A 13,847-nucleotide genomic window follows, 5' to 3' on the forward strand; every position below is an offset into this window, starting at 1 on the left:
GACTTTCTGTCATTCACTCAAAAATGGTGCCAAACGGTTGCAAATGCTCCCCTGAGATGTTTGGCGGTCGAAACAGAAGGCTTTATATCACAGGAAAAGAAATCAGAAATTAATTGTATATACTGCCCTTCATCCGTAGATTTAAGCTTGGTTTACAACTTAAAAATGCAAGATGAACTTGTTTACCTGAAAGAAAATTTTAACTTCACAAAGGGAAATTACAATAATTGTGCTGGAGGAGAAGACTGATTTGTGGGAACTAAAATGCAACCCCCCCGGGAACCGGGAACGATCCGCTATGAGAGACTGGTGAAGAGACACAGAAACTTTGACAGCTGTCAAAGTAGCTGTCAAAGCAGGAAAATAAAAGAGAACTTTGTTACGATGGCTTTGCTGGTTAGATTTGTTACAATTTGGACATAAATTATTGGAAATAAAGGCAACAAGTTATTTGACTTTTGGGTCTGATTTTGAAAGAAATTAAGTTACCATATTCCCTCTAGAGGGAGGCTGGGACATTGCAACAGTAGCAGCAAGTGGAAAAATACTATGAATTTGAGCAGGATCTGTTATCTCTTGGGAAAGCTGCAAAAACGAAGCATTATTTTGTCTACAGAGGTTTCTATACTAAAGGAGACAATGGATTTATCTATTGAAGAAAGGAAGGGACTTGACGCAAGTTATGTTCCTGAATAACAAAAGCCTCTGTGGAGAACAAGAAGTTTCTGAATTAGAAGGTTTCTGCAGCAGAACAGGAAAAAGCAACCTGAGGAATAAGAGCTGGACCAAATTTGAAGCCGGAGTATTTGGAACATCCAGACTTTAAAAGGACCAAGAAATAGAGTTTAAGTTAGACTCTTAAACATAGAGGTCTGGATGGAAGAACAATGACTTTTTCTGAGAGTTTTTTCGAGATTGGACTTTCTGAAATTAAAAGCTATCAAAAGACAGCAAAGTGGAGTTGAGATATAGACGTGGATACACCAGGCTGGCAGTAGACAATGAATGAACTTTGGGGATTGGAACCGGGGAATGGGGGGGGGGGGGAATTTGGAATCCAAAGGCTGTAAAATTATATATTATTTCCTTCTTTTCTTTTTTCATGTTTGTTGTTTGAAAATAGGGGAATTCGTGGAAGGGAAATGGGGTCGATCTTAGGGAATTATATAAAATATAAGGAGAAATGGTTCATTAAGATAAATAAGATAAATTAATTTGGAATAAATGGGTTATTTAAAATTACAAATAAGGTTTTAAAATTTGGGGTAAGAATCTGTGGAATCAATTTAAGGGAAATGGAATACAAGAGGGGGAAGGGGGGGGAGTCCGGGAAAGATGCCACTGAAACCAAGTGTAAATCATATTTGTTTTTTCTTTTTTTCTTGCTATCTTTCCTTTTTATTCTGGAAAATTTTTAATAAATAATATTAAAAAAAAAAAAGTGGTGCCAAACGGTTGCAAATGCTCCCCTGAGATGTTTGGTGGTCGAAACAGAAGGCTTTTTATCACAGGAAAAGAAATCAGCCCTCGACAACATAACTGGCAGAAAAACAATTTTTTGAAAAAATCCCTAAGCCCCGGGGAAAAGAAATCAGCCCGCGACAACGTAACTGGCAGAAAAAGATTTTTTTAAAAAAATCCCTAAACCCCGGGGTCACAATTTCATCAAAAATCTGACTTTCAGGAATTGACTCAAAAATGGTGCCAAACGGTTGAAAATGCTCCCCTGAAAAGTTTCGCGGTCGAAACAGAAGGCTTTTTATCACAGGAAAAGAAATCCGCCCTCGACAACTTAACTGGCAGAAAAACAATTTTTTGAAAAAATCCCTAAGCCCCGGGGTCACAATTTCAGCAAAAATCTGACTTTCGGCAATTCACTCAAAAATGGTGCCAAACGGTTGCAAATGCTCCCCTGAGATGTTTGGGGGTCGAAACAGAAGGCTTTTTATCTCAGGAAAAGAAATCAGCCCTCGACAACTTAACCGGCAGAAAAAATTTTTTTGAATAAATCCCTAAGCCCCGGGGTCAGAGCTGCCCAAGGTCCCAGCTCACAAAGGACCAACGCCAGTTCTTGTTATATACAAAAGTCTTTATTAAGGATCGGTTTCGATTTCAAAGCCGTGGCGCGCAGCTCTACGTCTTAACTCTAGACCGCTGAAGTTCCATCTGAATCTCCTCCCCCCAGGCACCAGTTTAAGACTCTAGCCTTGCTCCACCTCCTCCTCTGCTCTTTCCTCCTCTGGGTCCGCCTGCCCGCTGGGGTGTCGCCCTTTCTGGACTCTTCCGATGCTGAGTCCCCGGATTCTTCCCCATCCCTACGGCGTGCTTTAGGACCTGGCTGTCCCGCGCGCCTGTACATTTGAACTTGGCGCCCGCGCCCAGCCGGCAACCTTCCTCCTGACCGTTTCACTGCTCCTGTCACTGCTTCCCCCCTGGGGGGGGGGTAGCTGGACCTGACTTCCCCTCCGTTCCCTCACTCTCCGATGCAGGCGTGGCCAGCTCTGACTCATTTTCTCTCCCTACTGGAGGAGACGCTGGCCCTGATTCATGGGACTCTTCTCCCCCACTCCGCTCTGGTGGGGGAACTGGTCCTGATCTCCCTCTGCTGCTTTGGGAGTCCCCGCTGGCCCCTTGCTTCTGGTGTCTCCCCCCTGGGACCCCCCCTTGCCCTGACCATCGGCGCCCCCCTCTGGGAATCTTCTGAATCGCTGGAGAAGCTCATGGAATCTCTCGGGCCACTGTCATACTCCCCTACGCTGCCCTCAGATTCTTCCCCTTCGCTCTCCCTTTCCTTTCTCCCCTGTGTCTCTGCTCCTGAGCCCCTGACACCCGGAGTCACAATTTCATCAAAAATCTGACTTTCGGCCATTCACTCAAAAATGGTGCCTACTGAAGAAAGTAGGAAACACCACTGGGCCGGTAAGATATAATCTAAGTCAAATCCCTTATTTTGACTACTGGCTCCTCCCACAGCTCCTGACTCACGACAGTGTGTTGCCCATCGCTCAGTTCTGACTAAAGGATTTTATGCAGCCACTGCTGGCGGGGACATTTTGGGACACAAAATATCCAACGCCACTAAATTCTGGTGTACTTTTTAACATAATAGTGTAAACAGGGATCAACTTACAAACACTGAGAAGCCATTCGCCCCGCCCCACTACTTTATATGGAAACAAATGGAAAAACCTCTGTGATTGAGGCTAACAACATGGCGCCTTTTTGGACAACAAACACTTCCGAGGTCATTCTTACTACTACTTTAGCACTACTTTAGCACTACTTTAGCACTACTTTACTACTCTACTACTCTACCACTTTACTACCACTTTACTACCACCTTACTACTGTTTTACTACAGGTTTACTACTACTTTACTACCGCTTTACTACTGCTTTACTACAGGTTTACTACTACTTTACTACCGCTTTACTACTGCTTTACTACCATTTTACTACTACTTTACTACTACTTTACTATCATTTTACTACTACCTTAATATCCTTTTACTACTACTTTAAAGCCATTTTACTACTATTCCACCGCTTTACTATTGGACCATTTTACTACTCTTTACTACTATCTTACTACTACTATCTTACTGCTGTTTCACTACTGCCTTACTACCATTTTACTACTATTACTACTACTAATTTACTACTGTTTTACTACTACTTTACTGCTATATTACTACTATTCCACCACTTTACTATTGTTTTACCATTACTTAACTGCTACTTCACTACTGGTTTACTATTGCTTTACTACCACTTTACTACTGCTACTTTGTTACTTATCCTACTTTACTATTTATACACCTATTTATACACCTATTTATACAAAAGAGAAGGCTTTTTATCACAGGAAAAGAAATCAGCCCTCGACAACTTAACCGGCAGAGAAATAGTTTTTTGAAAAAAGCCCTAAGCCCCGGGGTCACAATTTCATCAAATCTCTGACTTTCGGCAATTGACTCAGAAATGGTGCCAAACGGTTGCAAATGCTCCCCTGAAAGGTTTGGCGGTCGAAAGAGAAGGCTTTTTATCACAGGAAAAGAAATCAGCCCTCGAAAACTTAACTGTCAGAAAAACATCTTTTTGAAAATATCCCTAAGCCCCGGGGTCACAATTTCATCAAAAAACTGACTTTTGGTAATTCACTAAAAAATGGTGCCAAACGGTTGCAAATGCTCCCCTGAAAAGTTAGGCCCTCGAAACAGAAGGCTTTTTATCACACGACAGGAAATCCTTAACCGGCAGAAAAAGATTTGTTTGAAAAAATCCCCCAGCCCCGGGGTCACAATTTCAGCAAAAATCTGACTTTCGGCAATTCACTCAAAAATGGTGCCAAACGTTTGCAAATGCTCCCCTGAGAGGTTTGGCGGTCTTAACAGAAGGCCTTTTATCACAGGAAAAGAAATCAACCCTCGACAACTTAACTGGCAGAAAAACATTTTTTTGAAAAAATCCCTAAGCCCTGGGGTCACAATTTCATCAAAAATCTGACTTTCAGCAATTGACTCAAAAATGGTGCCAAACGGTTGCAAATGCTTCCCTGAGATGTTTGGCTGTCGAAACAGAAGGCTTTTTATCATAGGAAAAGAAATCAGCCCGCGACAACATAACCGGCAGAAAAACATTTTTAAATTAATATAAACTATTTTATTAATTGTATATACTGCCCTTCATCCGTAGATTTAAGCTTGGTTTACAACTTAAAAATGCAAGGTAAAAAACACCTTAACTTTACTACTGCTTTACTACCATTTTACTACTACTTTACTACTACTTTACTATCATTTTACTACTACCTTAATATCCTTAATATTGTTTTACCATTACTTAACTGCTACTTCACTACTGGTTTACTATTGCTTGACTACCACTTTACTACTGCTACTTTGTTACTTATCCTACTTTACTATTTATACACCTATTTATACAGTAGACCTTCCTGAACAATGGCATGCCTGTCTATAGTAACAAATAGTATTGTTACTATTTTATTAATTGTATATACTGCCCTTCATTCGTAGATTTAAGGTTGGTTTACAACTTAAAAATGCAAGGTAAAAAACGCCTTAACCGGCAGGATTTTTTTTTAAAAAAAAAATATCCCTAAGCCCCGGGGTCACAATTTCATCAAAAAACTGACTTTTGGTAATTCACTCAAAAATGGTGCCAAACGGTTGCAAATGCTCCCCTGAAAAGTTAGGGGGTCGAAACAGAAGGCTTTTTATCACAGGACAGAAAATCCTTAACCGGCAGAAAAAGATTTTTTTGAAAAAATCCCTCAGCTCCGGGCTCACAATTTCAGCAAAAATCAGACTTTCGGCAATTGACTCAAAAATGGTGCCAAACGGTTGCAAATGCTTCCCTGAGATGTTTGGCGGTCGAAACAGAAGGTATTTTATCACAGGAAAGGAAATCAGCCCTCGAAAACTTAACTGTCAGAAAAACATCTTTTTGAAAATATCCCTAAGCCCCGGGGTCACAATTTCATAAAAAATCTGACTTTCGGCAATTGACTCAAAAAAGGTGCCAAACGGTTGCAAATGCTTCCTTGAGATGTTTGGCGGTCGAAACAGAAGGCTTTTTATCATAGGAAAAGAAATCAGCCCGCGACAACATAACCGGCAGAAAAACATTTTTAAATTAATAAAAACTATTTTATTAATTGTATATACTGCCCTTCATCCGTAGATTTAAGCTTGGTTTACAACTTAAAAATGCATGGTAAAAAACACCCTAACCGGCAGAATTTTTTTTTTAAAAAAAAAATCTGACTTTCGGCAATTGACTCAGAAATGGTGCCAAACGGTTGCAAATGATTCCCTGAGATGTTTGGCGGTCGAAACAGAAGGCTTTTTATCATAGGAAAAGAAATCAGCCCGCGACAACGTAACTGGCAGAAAAAGATTTTTTTAAAAAAATCCCTAAACCCCGGGGTCACAATTTCATAAAAAATCTGACTTTCGGCAATTCACTTAAAAGTGGTGCCAAACGGTTGAAAATGCTCCCCTGAAAAGTTTCGCGGTCGAAACAGAAGGCTTTTTATCACAGGACAGAAAATCCTTAACCGGCAGGAAAAGATTTTTTTGAAAAAATCCCTAAGCCCCGGGCTCACAATTTCAGCAAAAATCTGACTTTCGGCAATTGACTCAAAAATGGTGCCAAACGGTTGAAAATGCTCCCCTGAAAGGTTTGGCTGTCAAAACAGAAGGCTTTTTATCTCAGGAAAAGAAATCCGCCCTCGACAACTTAACTGGCAGAAAAACAATTTTTTGAAAAAATCCCTAAGCCCCGGGGTCACAATTTCAGCAAAAATCTGACTTTCGGTCATTCACTCAAAAATGGTGCCTACTGAATAAAGTAGGAAACACCACTGGGCCGGTAAGGTATAATCTAAGTCAAATCCCTTATTTGGACTCCTGGCTCCTCCCACAGCTCCTGACTCACGACAGTGTGTTGCCCATCGCTCAGTTCTGACTAAAGGATTTTATGCAGCCACTGCTGGCGGGGACATTTTGGGACACAAAATATCCAACGCCACTAAATTCTGGTGTACATAATAGTGTAAACAGGGATCAAAATACAAACACTGAGAAGCCATTCGCCCCGCCCCACTACTTTATATGGAAACAAATGGAAAAACCTCTGTGATTGAGGCTAACAACATGGCGCCTTTATGGACAACAAACACTTCCGAGGTCATTCTTACTACTACTTTAGCACTACTTTAGCACTACTTTAGCACGACTTTACTACTACTTTACTACTCTACTACTCTACCACTTTACTACCACTTTACTACCACCTTACTACTGCTTTACTACAGGTTTACTACTACTTTACTACCACTTTACCACCACTTTACTACAGGTTTACTACCGCTTTACTACCGCTTTAGTACTGCTTTACTACCATTTTACTACTACTTTACTACTACTTTACTATCATTTTACTGCTACCTTAATATCCTTTTACTACTACTTTAAAGCTATTTTACTACTATTCCACCGCTTTACTATTTGACCATTTTACTACTCTTTACTACTATCTTACTACTACTATCTTACTGCTGTTTCACTACTGCCTTACTACCATTTTACTACTATTTTACTACTGCATTACTACTACTAATTTACTACTGTTTTACTACTACTTTACTGCTATATTACTACTATTCCACCACTTTACTATTGTTTTACCATTACTTAACTGCTACTTTACTACTGGTTTACTATTGCTTTACTACCACTTTACTACTGCTACTTTGTTACTTATCCTACTTTACTATTTATACACCTATTTATACACCTATTTATACAAAAGAGAAGGCTTTTTATCACAGGAAAAGAAATCAGCCCTCGACAACTTAACCGGCAGAGAAATAGTTTTTTGAAAAAAGCCCTAAGCCCCAGGGTCACAATTTCATCAAATCTCTGACTTTCGGCAATTGACTCAGAAATGGTGCCAAACGGTTGCAAATGCTCCCCTGAAAGGTTTGGCGGTCGAAACAGGAGGTTTTTTATCACTTGAAAAGAAATCAGCCCTCGACAACTTATTCGGCAGAAAAAGATATTTTTGAAAAAAATCCCTAACCCCGGGGTCACAATTTCAGCAAAAATCAGACTTTCGGCAATTGACTCAAAAATGGTGCCAAACGGTTGCAAATGCTCCCCTGAAAGGTTTGGTGGTCAAAACAGAAGGTATTTTATCACAGGAAAGGAAGTCAGCCCTCGAAAACTTAACTGTCAGAAAAACATCTTTTTGAAAATATCCCTAAGCCCCGGGGTCACAATTTCATCAAAAAACTGACTTTTGGTAATTCACTAAAAAATGGTGCCAAACGGTTGCAAATGCTCCCCTGAAAAGTTAGGCCGTCGAAACAGAAGGCTTTTTATCACACGACAGGAAATCCTTAACCGGCAGAAAAAGATTTGTTTGAAAAAATCCCCCAGCCCCGGGGTCACAATTTCAGCAAAAATCTGACTTTCGGCAATTCACTCAAAAATGGTGCCAAACGTTTGCAAATGCTCCCCTGAGAGGTTTGGCGGTCTTAACAGAAGGCCTTTTATCACAGGAAAATAAATCAACCCTCGACAACTTAATTGGCAGAAAAACATTTTTTTGAAAAAATCCCTAAGCCCTGGGGTCACAATTTCATCAAAAATCTGACTTTCAGCAATTGACTCAAAAATGGTGCCAAACGTTTGCAAATGCTTCCCTGAGATGTTTGGCTGTCGAAACAGAAGGCTTTTTATCATAGGAAAAGAAATCAGCCCGCGACAACATAACCGGCAGAAAAACATTTTTAAATTAATAAAAACTATTTTATTAATTGTATATACTGCCCTTCATCCGTAGATTTAAGCTTGGTTTACAACTTAAAAATGCAAGGTAAAAAACACCTTAACCGGCATAATTTAAAAAAAAAAAAAAATCCCTAAGCCCCGGGGTCACAATTTGATGAAAAATCTGACTTTCGGCAATTCACTCAAAAATGGTGCCAAATGGTTGCAAATGCTCCCCTGAAATGTTTGGCGGTCGAAACAGAAGGCTTTTTATCACAGGACAGAAAACCCTAAACCCGGCGGAAGAAGATTTTTTTGAAAAAATCCCTAAGCCCCGGGGTCACAATTTCAGCAAAAATCTGACTTTCTGTCATTCACTCAAAAATGGTGCCAAACGGTTGCAAATGCTCCCCTGAGATGTTTGGCGGTCGAAACAGAAGGCTTTATATCACAGGAAAAGAAATCAGCCCACAACAACGTAACTGGCAGAAAAAGATTTTTTTTAAAAAATCCCTAAACCCCGGGGTCACAATTTCATCAGAAATCTGATTTTCGGCAATTCACTCAAAAATGGTGCCAAACGGTTGCAAATGCTCCCCTGAAAAGTTTGGCGGTCGAAACAGAAGGCTTTTTATCACAGGACAGAAAATCCTTAACCGGCAGGAAAATATTTTTTTGAAAAAATCCCTAAGCCCCGGGGTCACAATTTCAGCAAAAATCTGACTTTCGGCAAGTGACTCAAAACGACGCGTGGACCCTCAAAAACCATGGGCGGAGATGCCCATGGACTTGGTGACTCGGCGGGCACTGTTTGCGCCCCCCCAACCCGCGAAGGAGCCTTTTTAAAGGCTGCGGAGCGGTGACGGGGGGGGGGGTGTGGTGCTGTGAGTCCAATGCTTCCCCTGCCCAGCGAAGCCGCATGCCATTCGGCGGAGAGCAACGACTTCTTCTTTGAAAATTTCGGATTTGGACTAAAAAGAACAACCCGTGAGTAAATTGATTGGACTTAAAAGGGAAATTTGATCTTTGAATTTGGAGCGAGCGGGGGGGAGTGCAAAAAGGAAGTCCGTCCCCCCCCCCCCCCCCCCGTTGTAGATGGCTCAACGCAAGGATTTGACAACTAAGATCGAGAGATGAACTTGTTTACCTGAAAAAATTTTTTAACTTCACAAAGGGAAATTACAATAATTGTGCTGGAGGAGAAGACTGATTTGTGGGAACTAAAATGCAACCCCCCCGGGAACCGGGAACGATCCGCTATGAGAGACTGGTGAAGAGACACAGAAACTTTGACAGCTGTCAAAGTAGCTGTCAAAGCAGGAAAATAAAAGAGAACTTTGTTACGATGGCTTTGCTGGTTAGATTTGTTACAATTTGGACATAAATTATTGGAAATAAAGGCAACAAGTTATTTGACTTTTGGGTCTGATTTTGAAAGAAATTAAGTTACCATATTCCCTCTAGAGGGAGGCTGGGACATTGCAACAGTAGCAGCAAGTGGAAAAATACTATGAATTTGAGCAGGATCTGTTATCTCTTGGGAAAGCTGCAAAAACGAAGCATTATTTTGTCTACAGAGCTTTCTATACTAAAGGAGACAATGGATTTATCTATTGAAGAAAGGAAGGGACTTGACGCAAGTTATGTTCCTGAATAACAAAAGCCTCTGTGGAGAACAAGAAGTTTCTGAATTAGAAGGTTTCTGCAGCAGAACAGGAAAAAGCAACCTGAGGAATAAGAGCTGGACCAAATTTGAAGCCGGAGTATTTGGAACATCCAGACTTTAAAAGGACCAAGAAATAGAATTTAAGTTAGACTCTTAAACATAGAGGTCTGGATGGAAGAACAATGACTTTTTCTGAGAGTTTTTTCGAGATTGGACTTTCTGAAATTAAAAGCTATCAAAAGACAGCAAAGTGGAGTTGAGATATAGACGTGGATACACCAGGCTGGCAGCAGACAATGAATGAACTGTGGGGATTGGAACCGGGGAATGGGGGGGGGGATTTGGAATCCAAAGGCTGTAAAATTATATATTATTTCCTTCTTTTCTTTTTTCATGTTTGTTGTTTGAAAATAGGGGAATTCGTGGAAGGGAAATGGGGTCGATCTTAGGGAATTATATAAAATATAAGGAGAAATGGTTCATTAAGATAAATAAGATAAATTAATTTGGAATAAATGGGTTATTTAAAATTACAAATAAGGTTTTAAAATTTGGGGTAAGAATCTGTGGAATCAATTTAAGGGAAATGGAATACAATGGGGGAAGGGGGGGGGGAGTCCGGGAAAGATGCCACTGAAACCAAGTGTAAATCATATTTGTTTTTTCTTTTTTTCATGCTATCTTTCCTTTTTATTCTGGAAATATTTTAATAAATATTATTTAAAAAAAAAAAGTGGTGCCAAACGGTTGCAAATGCTCCCCTGAGATGTTTGGCGGTCGAAACAGAAGGCTTTTTATCACAGGAAAAGAAATCAGCCCTCGACAACTTAACAGGCAGAAAAAGTTTTTTGGGAAAAAATCCCCAAGCCTCGGGGTCACAATTTCAGCAAAAAAATGACTTTAGGCAATGGACTCAAAAATGGTGCCAAACAGTTGCAAATGCTCCCCTGAAAAGTTTGGCGGTCGAAACAGAAGGCTTTTTATCACAGGACAGAAAATCCTTAACCGGCAGAAAAAGATTTTTTTGAAAAAATTCCCTAAGCCCCGGGGTCACAATTTCATCAAATCTCTGACTTTCGGCAATTGATTCAGAAATGGTGCCAAACGGTTGCTAATGCTCCCCTGAAAGGTTTTGCGGTCGAAAGAGAAGGCTTTTTATCACAGAAAAAGAAATCAGCCCTCGACAACTTAACCGGCAGAAAAATATTTTTTTAAAAAAATCCCTAAGCCCCGGGGTCACAACTTCATCAAAACTCTGACTTTCGGTTTTAAATGCTCCCCTGAAAGGTTTGGCGGTCGAAACAGGAGGTTTTTTATCACAGGAAAAGAAATCAGCCCTCGACAACTTATTCGGCAGAAAAAGATATTTTTGAAAAAAATCCCTAAGCCCCAGGGTCACAATTTCATCAAATTTCTGACTTTCGGCAATTGATTCAAAAATGGTGCGAAACGGTTGCAAATGCTCCCCTGTAAGGTTTGGCGTTAGAAAGAGAAGGCTTTTTATCACAGGATAAGAAATCAACCCTCAACAAATTAACCGGCAGAGAAATGTTTTTTTGAAAAAATCCCTAAGCCCCGGGGTCACAATTTCATCAAAACTCTGACCTTCGGCAATTGACTCAGAAATGGTGCCAAACGGTTGCTAATGCTCCCCTGAAAGGTTTGGCGGTCGAAAGAGAAGGCTTTTTATCACAGGAAAAGAAATCAGCCCTCGACAACTTAACCGGCAGAGAAATAGTTTTTTGAAAAAATCCCGAAGCCCCGGGGTCACAATTTCATCAAATCTCTGACTTTCGGCAATTGACTCAGAAATGGTGCCAAACGGTTGCAAATGCTCCCCTGAAAGGTTTGGCGGTCGAAAGAGAAGGCTTTTTATCACAGGAAAAGAAATCAGCCCTCAACAACTTAACCGGCAGAAAAATATTTTTTTGAAAAAATCCCTATGCCCCGGAGTCACAATTTCATCAAAAATCTGACTTTCGGCAGTTGACTCAGAAATGGTGCCAAACGGTTTTAAATGCTCCCCTGAAAGGTTTGGCGGTCGAAACAGGAGGTTTTTTATCACAGGAAAAGAAATCAGCCCTCGACAACTTATTCGGCAGAAAAAGATATTTTTGAAAAAAATCCCTAAGCCCCGGGGTCACAATTTCATCAAAAATCTGACTTTTGGTAATTCACTAAAAAATGGTGCCAAACGGTTGCAAATGCTCCCCTGAAAAGTTAGGCCGTCGAAACAAAAGGCTTTTTATCACAGGACAGAAAATCCTTAACCGGCAGGAAAAGATTTTTTTGAAAAAATCCCTAAGCCCCGGGCTCACAATTTCAGCAAACATCTGACTTTCGGCAATTGACTCAAAAATGGTGCCAAATGGTTGCAAATGCTCCCCTGAGATGTTTGGCGTTCGAAACAGAAGGCTTTTTATCATAGGAAAAGAAATCAGCCCGCGACAACGTAACTGGCAGAAAAAGATTTTTTTAAAAAAATCCCTAAACCCCGGGGTCACAATTTCATCAAAAATCTGACTTTCGGCAATTCACTTAAAAGTGGTGCCAAACGGTTGCAATTGCTCCCCTGAAAAGTTTCGCGGTCGAAATAGAAGGCTTTTTATCACAGGACAGGAAATCCTTAAGCGGCAGAAAAAGATTTTTTTGAAAAAATCCCTAAGCCCCGGGGTCACAATTTCAGGAAAAATCTGACTTTCCGCAATTCACTCAAAAATCGTGCCAAACGGTTGCAAATGCTCCCCTGAAAAGTTTGGCGTCAAAACAGAAGGCTTTTTATCACAGGACAGAAAATCCTTAACCGGCAGGAAAATATTTTTTTGAAAAAATCCCTAAGCCCCGGGCTCACAATTTCAGCAAAAATTTACTATTGCTTTACTACCACTTTACTACTGCTACTTTGTTACTTATTCTACTATTTATACACCTATTTATACAGTAGACCTTCCTGAACAATGGCATGCCTGTCTATAGTAACAAATAGTATTGTTACTATTTTATTAATCCGTAGATTTAAGGTTGGTTTACGACTTAAAAATGCAAGGTAAAAAACGCCTTAACCGGCAGAATTTTTTTTATTTATTTTTTTAAATCCCCAAGCCCCGGGGTCACAATTTGATGAAAAATCTGACTTTCGGCAATTCACTCAAAAATGGTGCCTACTGAAGAAAGTAGGAAACACCACTGGGCCGCTAAGATATAATCTAAGTCAAATCCCTTATTTTGACTACTGGCTCCTCCCACAGCTCCTGACTCACGACAGTGTGTTGCCCATCGCTCAGTTCTGACTAAAGGATTTTATGCAGCCACTGCTGGCGGGGACATTTTGGGATCCAAAATATCCAACGCCACTAAATTCTGGTGTACTTTTTAACATAATAGTGTAAACAGGGATCAACATACAAACACTGAGAAGCCATTCCCCCCGCCCCACTACTTTATATGGAAACAACTGGAAAAACCTCTGTGATTGAGGTGAACAACATGGCGCCATTTTGTACAACGAACACTTCCGAGGTCATTCTTACTACTACTTTAGCACTACTTTAGCACTACTTTAGCACTACTTTACTACTCTACTACTCTACTACTTTACTACCACTCTACTACCACTTTACTACTGCTTTACTACAAGTTTACTACTACTTTACTACCATTTTACTACTACTTTACTACTACTTTACTATCATTTTATTACTACCTTACTATCCTTTTACTACTACTTTAAAGCTATTTTACTACTATTCCACCGCTTTACTATTGGACCATTTTACTACTACTTTACTACTATCTTACTGCTGTTTCACTACTGCCTTACTACCATTTTACTACTATTTTACTACTGCATTACTACTACTACTTTACTACTGTTTTACTACTACT

Source organism: Podarcis cretensis (assembly GCF_951804945.1).
Source record: "Podarcis cretensis genome assembly, chromosome: 12".
NCBI lineage: Eukaryota > Metazoa > Chordata > Lepidosauria > Squamata > Lacertidae > Podarcis > Podarcis cretensis.